This window comes from Cryptomeria japonica, chromosome 6 (assembly GCF_030272615.1).
Source record: "Cryptomeria japonica chromosome 6, Sugi_1.0, whole genome shotgun sequence".
Taxonomy (NCBI): Eukaryota; Viridiplantae; Streptophyta; class Pinopsida; order Cupressales; family Cupressaceae; genus Cryptomeria; species Cryptomeria japonica.
This window is the reverse complement of record NC_081410.1, coordinates 426,324,473-426,339,182: the sequence shown is the minus strand read 5'-3', so window position 1 is coordinate 426,339,182 and position 14,710 is coordinate 426,324,473. Positions and strand designations below refer to the sequence as shown.

At 36.3% G+C, this 14,710-nt stretch overlaps 1 pseudogene; it reads right to left on the bottom strand.

Annotated features, from left to right (window-relative positions):
- Positions 1 to 6,825: 6,825 nt before the first annotated feature.
- LOC131043013 (expansin-A9-like) lies at positions 6,826 to 7,533 on the bottom strand (annotated as a pseudogene).
- Positions 7,534 to 14,710: the final 7,177 nt, after the last annotated feature.

Here is a 14,710-nt window from a genome sequence, read left to right as displayed (position 1 = left end):
TCTTGATTTGGGTTGGGTTGTTGATGGTTTGACAGGTCAATTTGGCCTGTCCGACTTTGTTCTTTTGGGATTTTCTCCCCTGCTTGGTCTTTTTATCTTTGATAGCATTTGGCTTTGTAAAGGGTCAGCGTCCTCTTTAATGTTGCTTTTTTTATTAAAAACAAAAATGGATAAAAAAAGATTGTCACTCTCATTCCTTTTAATAGAGAATGAAGAATTAATCCTGAAGGATTCAGAGAGCTTTTTTGTTACTATATATATATATGTATATATGTATGTATGTATGTATATATGTATATATATTATACTAATCATTCGTGTTAAAACAGGAAAACCACTGAGTCAAGTTTCCATAATGAAGAAAGGGAATACTCAAAAAACAAAAATGTCCTCAAAAGAATTGAATGAGAAGCCATATGAGGAGAAATTCTCATGTACGGTTTTGTATAGTGGCAGTAAAGATAACTTTATTGTCAACTTTTCCACTATCACCCCTAAAAAACCAAACTCTACCTTACATAAAGTCGCTAGAGTACGATTAACCTCTAAATATGAAATCACTGCTTATATACTTGGTATTGACCATAATTTACAAGAACATTTTGTATTATTAGTAAGAGGTGGAAGAGTTAAAGATTTTCCCAGTGTTAAATATCACATAATTCGAGGAATCTTAGATGTTGTCTTAGTAAAAAATCATAAACAAGGGCGTTCTAGTGCATTGTATATTCTTATCTAAGATTTGTATCATTTTATGATGTTGCCATGTCAATTGCTAAAAATATGTAAAGTTTATGGCTAACCCAATAGCGAACATTTCGTAAGGGGACTAGAGCAGGCTAAAACAAACTAATTTGTAAGGATATTATATGTCTAAGGTTTAATATTGTATTGAATTCATTTCATAATTTTTCCCTTGTTGTAGTGTGTGTTAACATATAAATTGGAAATGTCTTGACCTTTTTGGAACAGGTTCAATTCAAATAGAATTGAGTTAAAACACCTTCTTCTTCTTTTCTTACTCTTTTTTTAAACCTAAGGACTTAATCGTATAGATATAGAAAATACAAGATTTCTAATCATAGCAAAAGAAAGGAAACTGATACTCAATATGAGAATGAGTAAACATAATTCAAATGCATAAGAATGAATATCTAATATATGCAGATGGAATCATGTGGAAAGTCGTATTCGATGAAAGTCATATGTACGGTTTGGAGGGAGATCTTTGATACCTTTAGAGATCCACCCTACAGTATGGAGTTAAAAAACCAAAATAACTAATTATTAGTCTTTATGAAATAAATTTATGAACCTTTTTCACACTCATGTCATGCCAAAGTACTGTAGAAAAGAAAATTGAGAAATTTGATCCGATTTATCATAATTGATTAGTTAACATGGTCGTTAACCATATTCTTAAACACGAAAAAAAATCATTAGCTTATCGACTTTTTTATCAATCTCTAAAAAAGATTCAACAAAAAATAGGGAAAAATCCACTAATTGTTCTATGCCAAGCAATACACAAATCAACTCCCAAATTGATAGTAAAATCAAGATGTGTAAGTGGATCCACTTATCAAGTTCCCATTGAAATAAAGAAGAAAGAAGGAAAAATACTTGCTATTCGGTGGTTATTAGAATCATCTACAAAACGTTCTGGTCGAAATATGAATTTCAAATTGAGTTACGAAATAATGGATGCTGCCAGAGAAAAAGACAATGTTATACGCAAGAAGGAGGAGATTCATAAAATGGCAGAATCCAATAAATCTTTTGTGCATTCCCATCAACCCACTAACTATATAAATAGATCCACGGATTTGTTACATTCTGGCCAATAACAGAAAACTTATTTTGTCAAAATTTATCCAAATTTTATTTTATTGAAACGAAAACGAAAGGAAAAGAAGAATGAAAAATAAATCGTAGATAAATGATAATAAGGAGATTATGAATGAATATTCAATCTTATTCATCAGGTTTATAGAAATTTTAAAGTTTATAATAATTTTTTTAAGTTTTTTAAATTGTAAAAATTAATTTGGAAGATTTGATTGGCTAAAACACTTTTCCTAAAAGTTTATATGCAATCTTTTTAAGTTACTAAATTGTAAAATTATTTTTTGATAATTTGATTGGCTAATCTTTAGAGCCCATTTGAGGAATCCACTAAAAGATCCATTTTTTTAGACAAAACTTAAGAAAACATTTTTCATACATGCACAATATTTTATAGTTAAAAAAAAAAACACTTGAAACTAAACATACAAAAAATTTGTTTAAAAATAGATTAAATTTTGGGGACACTGAAATCTTGCCACCATTTGTCGTTCCCTGTAGCCCTGCTTCGAATGCCCTACCACCCTACACTGTCATTTTGCCACCATCTTCCATTCCTTAAAACCCTGTTCTGAAACCCGAGAATGTTCGAACCTCCTCCCATTGTTCCTGATGTTTTGAAATGGATAGGTTTTACAAATTGATAATAATAAATATTATATTGTATATTAGAAATAAATTGAAATTATTTAAAAATTAATATATTAAATCATTAAAAAATAAAATAATATAATTATATTAGAACTTATTACATAATATATTTGATGTGTGTGTATGAGTGATTTAACAAATCATTGAAAATTAAAATATAATATTATTATATTATAATTTATTACAAAATATATTTAAAAAATATTAAATATTAAAAAATATAATTATATTAAACCATTAATAATCAAATAATAAATTATTATATAATAACATTACATTTTTTTATGAATACGTGTGTCAATTACTATTAATTTACAAAAATATACACATTTTTAGAAAAATATATAACACGAGGTCACCCCTCAAAGTCACTTGAACAGTTCCTAGAAGTTAGATAACAAAAATAAGAGAAAAATCATTTAAATGGTGAGATCAATACTAGTGGGAGGCAAAGGGGGATCTTGGTCATTCAATTTACCCATACATCAGTAGGGTCTAGGATGACATCAAGAAGGGATCACCCCCCATCAGCACTCATTTCTCCCTCCTCTTTATCTTCATTCCTTGCTTGTGAAATTGCTAGAGTCAATCAGGGGAAACACTTTGAAGAGTCTAGCCAACCACCACCACCACTAGCCAACAACCAACTATTGCCACCACTAGTAGCTGGCCCCACCTCAGTTGTAGGCTACCCAAAGGCAAAACCTGTATGTGGGGGAGAGGTAAAGCACCACTAAGCCATGTTGCTCCTACCACTAAAGTGGTGGTGACGAGCCTAGTTTCATGGTGACTAAAAATATTGATAAAAAACCCTCTAGACACATCTATGTTTGTGAGGTGGAGAACAACCATAGGAAACAAAACTATCTAAGGGGACCCTAGCCATGGTACAAGGCATTGCCCCAATGATCTAGTAACTCTTGGAGTTGAGCCACTTAAACACCACTTTATTTTCTTGAACTTGAATTTGAAGCATAACATTGTTACAAATAAAAGCTTTAATAAAGAGTGAAATAAAAGTATCAGTAGATTTGTGAGCAAGAAAAAGTAGCTTTCCTATCTTTTTATAAGGAAAAAAAATTCCCGTGTTGAAAGCATGCCAAATTTGGGTATACTTGAAGGGAATGTAAGGCCAACCCCCTAAAACAACCATATGCCAAGAAAAATGCTCTAGTGAAAAAGGGGCAAAATAAGTTATAATTCTAACTCCACAATCATTGAGCATGATGACAAAACTAGAAGAGGTGTTTAGAAGACTATGGTTTGTTGTTGAATGGACAATGAGGGTCCAAAACTTCCATAAGGCTGAGGGGTAAAAGTACAAAGCCATCTCACACTTTTATAAACAAAATTGCCGATGTTAATTCTACTCGTTAAACTGAATCACTAGAAAGTGACATATATATTTTGAATTTTGAAATGATGTAAACTAATAAAATTTATATTTTTTAGTATATTTTATGTTTTTATTAAAAAAAATTTAAAAACTATTTGAATATAATTTTTTTAATAAAATAAACACTAAAATTTAGTTACTAATGAAATGTTAAAATTAGTTACATAGAGCATCACTCTTTATATAGTAAATTTACCTTTTATTTCTTCAATTTTTTGTGCATTGATAACTTGAAACTTTAGTGCATGGATATATTTTTTCACTATTTTTTATAAAATATATATATTAAAGTAAATTTGAAAATTTGTATGTACTAAAATATAACTCTTTCTATTTGAAATCACATTTTGTCTTAATGATTTATCTAAAATAAAAAAGAATTATATCATCTTGTTATGGATTCTTTTCTCTAATGCATCATATTTTGATTTTTTAAAAATAAATTTTAGTATTTTCTTTGACAAGATAATTCAAATTATTTATTAACACAATTCAAATTTTACCACATTGGGCTATTGGCTAAGGATTGTTGGGAATGAGCTCTGCTAGGGTTTGACGTTGCATATTCCATCATGTTTGTTTTATACTGCATTTACTACGAGATTTTTGTGTTTATTATGGCTCCGACCAACTTTAGCCCAGCAGTTGATGCTAGTGCTGGAGATGCTGCAACGGACCCTCATGGAACCCTCGAGAAAACACCCTCACAAGTTTGTTCTGAAAGTGTTTCATGAGGTCTGTCCTCACCTAATGTTGTACTTCATGTTCAGGATTTTGACAATGCCTGTGACTAACTTGGAAAATGTACTTTGATAGGTTATTTTGTGGGTAGGATCCCTCCTGAAAGCATGCTTCGTGATTGGGTCGCCAAAGCCTGGTCTCCTCATGGAGTTACACTTGATGGTGTCCAAAGTCTCACGAAAGGTTTTTTTTGTTTCTCTTTTCAAACACTTCCCATGTAGAGGCCATTCTCTCCCATGGTTTGTGGATTGTTAGGTCATCCCTTCTGGCTTTCCAGCATTGGTCTCGCAATTTTTCTATCTCGAATGACAAAAAATTGTGAGTTCCAATTTGGGTTGAGTTCTTTGGTCTTCCTTTGCCTTGTTGGCATTTCATGCAAAACATTGCTCAGTCTATTGGCAAAGTTGTCTGCCTCGAGCCAGACCATTTTTTTAATGCTCACCCTCAAAAGAGGGTATGTGTTGAGGTTGACCTTTCTCGTGACCTGAAGGAAATTGTTGATATTCAAGTAGGCGGTAACACCTTCACCTAGAAGGTGCTTTATCTGAACCTACCCAACACTTGTTATCGATGCCAGTCAATGAATCATAAGATCAGGGATTGTCCCTTGGCAACTCTAAAATTAAAACCCCTTGTTAAGGAGTCTAGCTCTCAATCGATGGAGGGAGCCAAGAAGGATGAATGGAGCACTGTGGTTCTTAAAGGTAAAGCCCCTGCGGTTTTGGCCCAAAAGACTCCCATCAGCTCCAGTCCTCAATCTACGATGGATCCTCCTATGTAGTCTTCATCCTCCCAGTAGGCTTCTACTCTAGTTTCAAACCCTGCTCAATAGGGGACTGCTTCTTCTGAGGGTGTTTCTCCCCCTCCTTGGGTGTGCACTCCTAAGGTTGTGTATATATATACCATTTATCTTAATAAAAAACTACTAATTCTATTTTTAGTTTTTTTACTTTCAATAGGACAACCATTTAATGCACATTCATTCTAATTGTTTTACTTTAATAAGACAACTCTTTAATGTGAATTCATTCATCATCCAGTCAGTTTCAAGTATTTTATTCAATTATTATTTACATATCATTCTAGAGATAATGTAATTAGAGAACTAAAAGGAACCTGAACTTGCATTATAATTCCCAAGCTTTGTTTGTTTTATTTTTTTATTTATTTAATGATTCAAGAGTTTTGTTTCCATTAATTATAATTCCCAATCTTTGCTTTTTTTTTTTTTTTTTTTAGTGACTAGAGAGTTTTGTTTCCATTCATTTCCATAACCATAACAAATATCCAATGAAAAAAATTAATCTTGGAGAACATAACCATTACAATTTAAAAATCCCGTCTTTAGTATTTAATGATTAGGGAGTTTAATTAATTAGAAAACAAAACAACTACACATTTTCTCAAAAAGAACCCACAAATCATTAGATAGATTTGAGCACATGGAAGTGACCCACAAGCATGAACTAAATCCAATCTTCCACAAAGTTTCCAAACTATTCTAATCACTAGGCAAAATACTAATAGAGAAGTTCCATTGATAATCTCAAAGAAATTGAATTCCAATGTTACATCAAAATCATCTATTTGAGACAATTTTAACCAATGATCAAATACATTTTAGATTTATTAATTTATTCTTGTGATATGCATACCTTTATAGACCTGTTCCTAGGAGAACATAACCATTGCAAATCTCATCCTTAGTAGTTAGTGATAAGGGACTTAGATGAATTAGAAAACAAAAACACTACACAATTCTCAAAAAAAATCCACAAATCGTAGAATATATTTGAGCACATGGAAGTGACCCACAACCATGAGTTCAACCCAACCCTCCACAAATTTTCCAAACTATTCTAACCAAAAGGTAAAATTTATTAATAGACCGGTTCCATTGTTAATCTCCAAACTATTGAATTCTAATATTACATCAAATTCATCTATTTGAGATATTTTGGAACAACGATCAAATATATTTAAGATTCATCAACTTATTCTTGAGATATATATACCTTATAGAAACTTGTTGTATACATTTATTAAAGACTAAACAAGTTTCTTTTGACTCTAAAAATCACCTATAAAAGACATCTATTCTCGGTAATATTTGAACTTGGATCTCTTTAACAAAAACTAAATGTTTTAATCTAATGGTTGAGCCGAAACAAATGTAAGTTGAGGAATGATGATCAAGGCTGGCTAATATAGGTATTCCCAAACACCCAATCATGGGGAGAAGCATTAGTGGATGTGTGAGACTTCCCATCACTAGTAAGGACCCTAAAAGAAAGAGCTTGGCCCTGAAGATGAGCCTGAGTGAACTCCCAATTGTGACCCCAATTCCTCCTCATGGGAAACCAGGGAGTGTTGGCTCCCTTGATGCTCACACTCACAGCTTGTCCATCTCCACCCACATTCCACACCAAAACCAGAAGAAAGTAGGGATTTCCCCTAATGGTGAACCGAATTCCTCCCTTGAAAAGGCATTTGACCTTCCTATAGAGCACAGACACAATTCCCCCCTCATAAACTGCAATATGTTCAAATGCAGGGATGGAGAAATCGAGGTGCTTACATGGAGGATTGCACCACCCTCCATTGTCACTGGGCTTGGCATAATTTGGAGGGCAAAAATCTATTCTAATTACTCTCACAGTTCAAGACCCAGTTAAGCACCATTTGCTAAAAATACATTTTACTTCCAAACATGACCCGTATTTGCCTCTATTGTCAAATAGAGCAGTGCTCAGTGCTGTTGTGTAAACACCCACATATAAAGAGTGGTTGTTTTCATCAAAATAGTGGCAGGTTCTACCAGGAGCTTCTTTGTAGAACGTTGCATGAGTGAAATCCCACTTTGCTTTCACTGCTTTGCTTGTCATCACCATTAACATCATGGTCGCCAGAAATCTCCAATTGATTTCCATTCTATGTTAATTTGTTGTTGTTTTTCTTGTCAAGAAAAGAAAAAGTTGATTAGTTTTGGATTTTTGTGTAGGTTTTTGTTTGCATCCACGTTTTAGATCATATTTCATGATCCATCAGACTATAGGAGAAAAATGGATCATGAGCTGAAACGTTGATGCAAACAAAAAAATAGAGTGTGATGATGGCTTATAAAATATGATCTAAAATGTTGATGCAAACCAAAAAATGGACTGTGATGATGGATTATGGAGTGTGATCTGAAACGTTGATGCAAACAAAAAATGAACTGTGATGATGGATCATGAAATGTGATCTGAAATGTTGATGCAAACATGAATCATAGAATGTGATCTGAAACATTGATGAAAACAAAAACCTACACAACAGAATCCAGAAACTAAAAAATAATCTTAATAAACTATAGAAAATAATAAACCATGGCTACTCTGAGAAACCATGGCTAGACTTCTCATGGTTTCTTCCCTCCTCACCTACCCCAAAGATCTTCTTTCCATAATAGACTAAGGAATCGAAACCCGTCTTGGCCTCAAACCCTAGTTAATCATCATCCTCCTAAGTTTTTTTTGAGCCACCGGCATAATTTCAACCTCCGAGGAAGACCCTCTTTCTAGAGTTCCTTCCAGCAAGCTAAATTTTAGAGTTTTCAAACAAATTCTTCTGAGGAGTTCCAAAGCTTAGACTCCTGGGCAAAGAAAGTTGTGACGGGTTCAAACTGCATCCGTATTGGAACCTGTAAAAAGAGTTTTGCTTCTATCAAGCAACCTCTTTCTTCCAAGCAGCAGCCTCATCGCCAAAGACTTCAAAACTGTCTTCCGCTTACAACAGGATTTCCCTATAGGGATTCGCGTGCCATGGGTTTTCCCAATAGGGGTTTGTGTGCCATGGGCTCCAGAAATGCCTTTTCCTCATGGCCTAAACCTCCCTTTGAGCGTAAGGATTAGAAATGGTCTAGGAAATCTATGGGAAGCAAACTGTTTGTGCTCCCATCAGATTCCTTAAACCCCTCGCTCATCTGCCTCAAGGAGAATGCCTTCTTTGCGAAATGGTGTGGCACTGGTGGGACAAGAAAAGACATTCTGGATTGGTGGAAATCTTCCTTCCCAAATCTTATTACAGTTAGACAACTGGAGAATGATTTTTTGTTCATGGAATGTGTGGATGCGGCACTAAAAAAAGCAATCACACAAGATAGTCCTTTATTCTTTCAAGGCTCCACCTTTCACTTCCTTGACTGGAAACTAGGATTCCATCTAGCTTAGCATAGATTCAAGAAAAATCCTATTTGGCTATCTTTAGTAGGCCTTCCATTCGAGTTCTGGTGCCTAGAGTCACTCCCGAAGATTGGTGATGTGCTTTGTTTCCTGGTAGGGATTGAAGTAGATTTCTTCGAAGGTCAGAATGGGCATATAGCAAATATTTATTTAGATATTGATCTCTCCAAAGGCTTTTACAGTAAGCTTGAGGAATTAGGCAGATGGAAGCAAAAGGTGATAAGATTGGGTAATGGAGTACAGGGCAAATGCTTGTTAAGGAACCAAATAGTTAATAATAGCTCCTTGGCAGTGTCTTTGGGAGCCCTCAACCTCCCTCTTCAGCACCCAAAACCACTCACTACTAGCCCAGATTCTCCAAAGAGGACCTTGGTTCGGGATACTGCACCGGACCTAGAAGCTAAAGCATCGGTCCAAGCCTTATCAAAGCCCCTTCACCAACCCCTTTGTAGTGTCTCAACTCCTCTCCTAGTCTCAAATGTGGTTCTAGTTTCCCCAGCCCTCCACCCTCCTTGCTCTTGTCTGCATCTTAGAAATAATCCTATAGGCCTAGATCCCCCATCTTCACACCTCTCTCCTCAAGGTTCCCAACCCTCCCCTATTAAGTGACCTCCTCTCATTTTATCACCGATTGTCAAGCCTCAATCCCAAAAGGCTATTAGAAGTTTGTTTGGGCAAAACAAAAACCCTTCCTTGAGCAGAGGTGCCTTCAATATTTTCTCACAACCTCCAATTAAGGTCACCAAAGGGAAGAGTTGTGTTAAGCACAAGAACTCTAGGAGTTCCCTCCACATAGAAAAATCCACTAAATGCAAAAATATTCATCTTTCAAAAATATTACAAGAGGAGGAGGTGATTGAAGAGGATCTTAAAGAAAACATGGAGGAGAATATTGAGACTCTTTTTCAGAGGGAGAGATTTCTCCTTCTTCAGACTATCCCCCTCCCCCCCAAGCATTTTAACCTCTCAGTGGAAATTCCTTACCCCTTTCTGCTCTCCCCACCATTTGAGTCAAACAGTTTGGATTTGCCTATTGATCATGATGCTCAGAATCTTTTGCAAAATCTCATGATAGGAGAGGAAGACCAGGATGCAATATTGGACACCCCCTTGGCAGTTCTCTACTCATAGATCAAGGAAAAAAGGAAACTAGGGCTCCACTAGAACTAGGAGGGCATGGAGAAGCCGGATTTTGGTTCATCCCCACCCAAAAAGGGCCGCAAGTCTCTCATAGAGACTAGATCTCAGGATGGAATGGCGGAGAATCAATCTAAACTATTGGATCTATGGAAAGTAGGGAAGGGAAATCCCCTTCTGGAACAACAATGAAAATCCTTTCTTGGAATGTTAGGGGTCTCAATGCCCCTAAAAAATAGAGGGCGATCAAAAGGCAGATCGTTTTGGTCAGTGCAGACTTAATCCTATTGCAAGAAACTAAATTGGAGGAAAAGCTAGCAGTTGCCTTTCGAAATGGGATTAGCTCCTCATTCCTAGCTTCTCTCCAAACAACAATAGCATCAGAAGGTGCCTCTGGAGGACTAATGATAATTTGGAAGTCCTCTCAAATTAAAGTTGAAGGCATTGCATCTAGTAAGGATTGGATGCTTGCCAAAATCACTCATCTTCATTCAAACACTTCTTTCTTCATTATCAATGTATATGGCCCAGTCTCCCCACTCAAAAAGAGACTCACATGGTCCTCTTTATATGGAGTTTTCTCCACCTTATCTGAGAAACAAGTCTTTATTGGGGGTGATTTTAATGCTATCAGGAGTGCTTTAGATAAGAGGGGAGGAATCATTCACTTAGGGAGTGCCTAGCAGGATTTCAATAATTGGATTGAAAGGAATGGCCTTCTAGAAATAGACTCAGGAGACACCTTCACATGGACAAATAGAAGGAAAGGTTTCAGTAAGATAGAAAAAAAAATAGACAGATTTTTCTGGCAAGGGGATTTGACTTTTTTTCCTTTTTCTCCCTCCTGCAACATTCTCTCTTGCTCAGGCTCGGATCATTACCCCATTTTTCTCTCTTTACAAGGCACTCAGGGATCATCCAAGACTCCCTTCAGGTTTGAAAATATGTGGATGAAAGAGCCAAATTTCCTTACACTGATAGAATATTGGTGGAAGGAAGGATCATTTGAGGGTTCAAAACTTTTCTACTTCATTGCAAAGCTAAAACTAGTCAAACAGAAACTGCTCCAATGGAACTCCTAGCATTTTAAAAACATTTTTTCGTCAAAAAGACTTATAGAAGAGCAATTAGCAGCCCTAAATGATAGGATTATCTCGGCTGGTATGGATCAAGAGTCCTTTCAATAGGAAAGGTCCCTCTTATTAGAGTATGAAGACATCCTTTCTAAAGAAGAAATCTTTTGGAAGCAAAAATCTAGAGAGAACTAGCTCAAATTGGGGGACAAAAACACTAAGTTTTTTCATAACATAACAAAAATCAAAAGAAGCAAGAATTGGATATCTAAATTGCAAACCAGACATAACCAAATCTCAAAGGATCCAGAGGAAATAAGGGAAGAGATCATTTCCTTCTATTCCAATCTCCTGAACAACAATGAAGGATCTCATCTACTTGACCCAAAAAAAGCTATTGTCTAGGATCCCCAAGATTATATCAGATGAACAAAATTAGATGCTAAAGGAGAAAATAAAAATGGAAGAAGTATTCCAAGCTCTAAATCAGCTCCCCTTTGGTAAGGCACTAGGGCCAGACGGCTTCCCTGCGGATTTCTATAAGAAATGCTGGCATATTTTAGGTCAGGAACTCTCGGAAGCTCTAGAGTGCTCAAGAAGATCAAGGAAAATTCTTAAAGAAGTAAATAATACCTTCATAGCTCTCATTCCAAAGAAGGAGAAGGCAGAAAATCTTGGAGATTATAGGCCTATTTCCCTATGCAACACAGTCTACAAATTTCTTTCAAAAGTGATGACTAATAGACTGAAGCCTCTCATGAACAACATCATCTCAGAAGAACAGATAAGGTTTGTTTCTGGCTGTTCAATCCTTGATGGAGTGATCATAGCGCAAGAAGCAATCCACACCCTCCAAAGCACAAATAGGCTAGGTATGATAATAAAGTTAGACATTACAAAAGCTTATGATAGTGTAGATTGGCATTTTCTTTGTAAAACCATGCAAGCTTTTGGCTTTGATAATCAATGGATAAATTGGGTATTTGAGTGCATCTCAATGCCCAAATTTTCAATTTTGGTTAATGGTAAACTAGCAGGTTTTTTCTCTTCCTCAAGGGGTATTAGACAAGGGGATCCTTTGTCTCCCTTTCTTTACATAATAATGGGGGAGGCTCTAGGAAGGGCAATCAAAGCTAGTCATGAAAACCATAAGTTGGCGGGAATCAAAATAACTAAAGATTTTGTAGTTACTCACCAGTAGTTTGTAGATGACAATCTTCTCTTGGGGACAACAAATGTAAAGGAAGCCACCCATCTCAATCATAATTTAGAGATGTATGGCAGGGCTTCAGGCCAATTAAGAAATAAGGATAAAACTAAAGTCTACTTCTTCACAACTCCAATCTCACTACAGACCAGAATTCTCAGAATTCTAAACTGCAAAGAAGGAAGTCTTCCATGCACTAACTTGGGTATTCCAATAGATTGAGGTCTAAGGAACTCTAAATTTTGGGATCCCTTAAAACTTAAAGTTGAACAAAGTACAAATTCTTGGAAGGGCAAATGGCTATCTTGGGCAGGAAGACTAGTGATGATCCAAGCAGTGATCTCAGCCCTTCCAATTTACCTATTATCTATATTATCCTTAACTTCTAGTGCCAATTCCTTCATAATCAAGAAGATGAGAAATTTCTTCTGGAAAAACACCGAAGAAAAGCATAAAATTGCTTTAATAGCTTGGGACAAAATTATCAAGCCCAGACCAATGGGTGGTCTAGGCATCAAGGACTTTAAACTGCAAAATATAGCCCTAGGGGCTAAACTAGTTTGGAAATTCATCAAAAACCCTAATGCCTCTTGGGTTAGAATGTTGGCAACAAAGTATCTCCCAGATCAGAATTATCTTAACATCCTCAAATCAGGCGATTTCCCCAAGGGGTCCAGAACATGGAACTTCTTTATCTCCTGTAGAAATTTGGTTTCAAATTTGATTTCTTGGGATATTCATGAGGGCTCATCTAGCTTATTCTGGGAGGACTCCTAGGGTGGCTATCCACCTCTGGCAAATCTAATCCATATCCCTATTACAAAACACTGGTTCAAACAAAATTGGGGCTCTAGAGGTAGAGATTATCTAGAAATGGCTGACATGTCAAACCCACAAAGCTGGAAATGGAAATCAATGGAGGGCTTACCAATTCCAAAGGAGGATCTAGATGAACTTCTAGGTCATCTAGAAGCAAGAAACATCAGCCATAGAAGAGGAGAAGACTCTCTTATCTAGGCATCTTCCAAAATAGGACAGTATAACTCAAAAGATGGATACAAAATTCTAATCAGCCCTGCAGAGCAAAGCAATCATAAAATCCCTTTGAAGATGTTTTGGAGTTCCAAAGTCATTCCGAAAGTGGGCATTTTTGCATGGTTGGTAGTCCGCAAAAAAACCCTAACTGTAGATAAGTTCACAAGAATGGGCTATGAAGGTCCTTCAAGATGCATTTTGTGTAAAGCTCAATCAGAGTCTGTGGACCACCTCCTCTTGAATTGCCCTTTTCCCTCCAACTGTTGGAGATGGCTTTGTGCCAAACTGGATCTGATCATAGCCTTACCAAATGAAATCAAATCTCTTTTCCAAAGCTGACCCCTTCATATTAAGGAGAGCTCTCTGAGCCAAATTTTGGAAGTGTCTCCATCATGTTTAATTTGGGAAATCTAGAAAGAAAGGAATCGCAGGCTATTTGAAGGTAAAGCTAGGAAATAGGAATCAATTTTATACTCAATTGAATCAGTAATAGTGGACTCAGTTAACTATAGAATGACCTTTTATTTGGACCAATCCAAAGTTTTTTCTTCATGGGATGAAAATATCAGTCTAAAGTGGCAAGGCATTATTATCCCTTCATCCTCTCGCCAAAAAACCAAGGCAAGAAAAGATGCAACCTAGTCCCCCCCAAAGCCAAATTGGGTAAAATTGAACTTTGATGGGGCCTCCAAAGGCAATCTTGGCCCTTCTGGAATAGGCTATGTTATCAAAGATCAAACAGGAGCAATGATTGGGAAAATGGCAAAGCCAATCCCTCCAGACACCAATAATATAGCAGAGTTTACTGCTCTACTACTTGGCTTGAAGGTTTGCATCAACCATGGCCTTAGAAATGTCTCAGTGGAAGGAGACTCAGAGATAGCAATAAATGCTATAAGGAAAAAGAAAACCCCCAACTGGAGGCTCCAAGTATTATTGGAAAGAATCCTAGAAAATTTGAACAATCTTGATCATTTTGAGGCAAAACATATCTACAGGGAAGCGAATGAAGTAGCGGATGCCTTATCAAAATCAGAAGCTCAAGGCACATTCACTCATTAGTGGTCTCAGGTCATTCAGCTTACTAGTAATGTAGAATGGACAAGTTAACAAGCTCTGTTAAAACATGCCTTTGGGGCCGCTCTCTGCCAGCAGGTTGGTGGATCGCAGAATTTAAATTTGAATGCTTATGACCTGCCCTTTTTTGGCGGTTGACCCCAATGGCTATCTCCTTTCTCCAAATTAAAGTGTTCATTTAAACTTGGGGCTTATGGTGGGCCCGGGTTAGCCTTGATAACAAACCACTAAATCAAACTGTGCCTCCACAAAAATGGGATTCTCAAAGCTCCAGCTAGAGGGCGTCATCATTCAGTCCTTTGCATGAGTTGTCCGCAGGTTAATT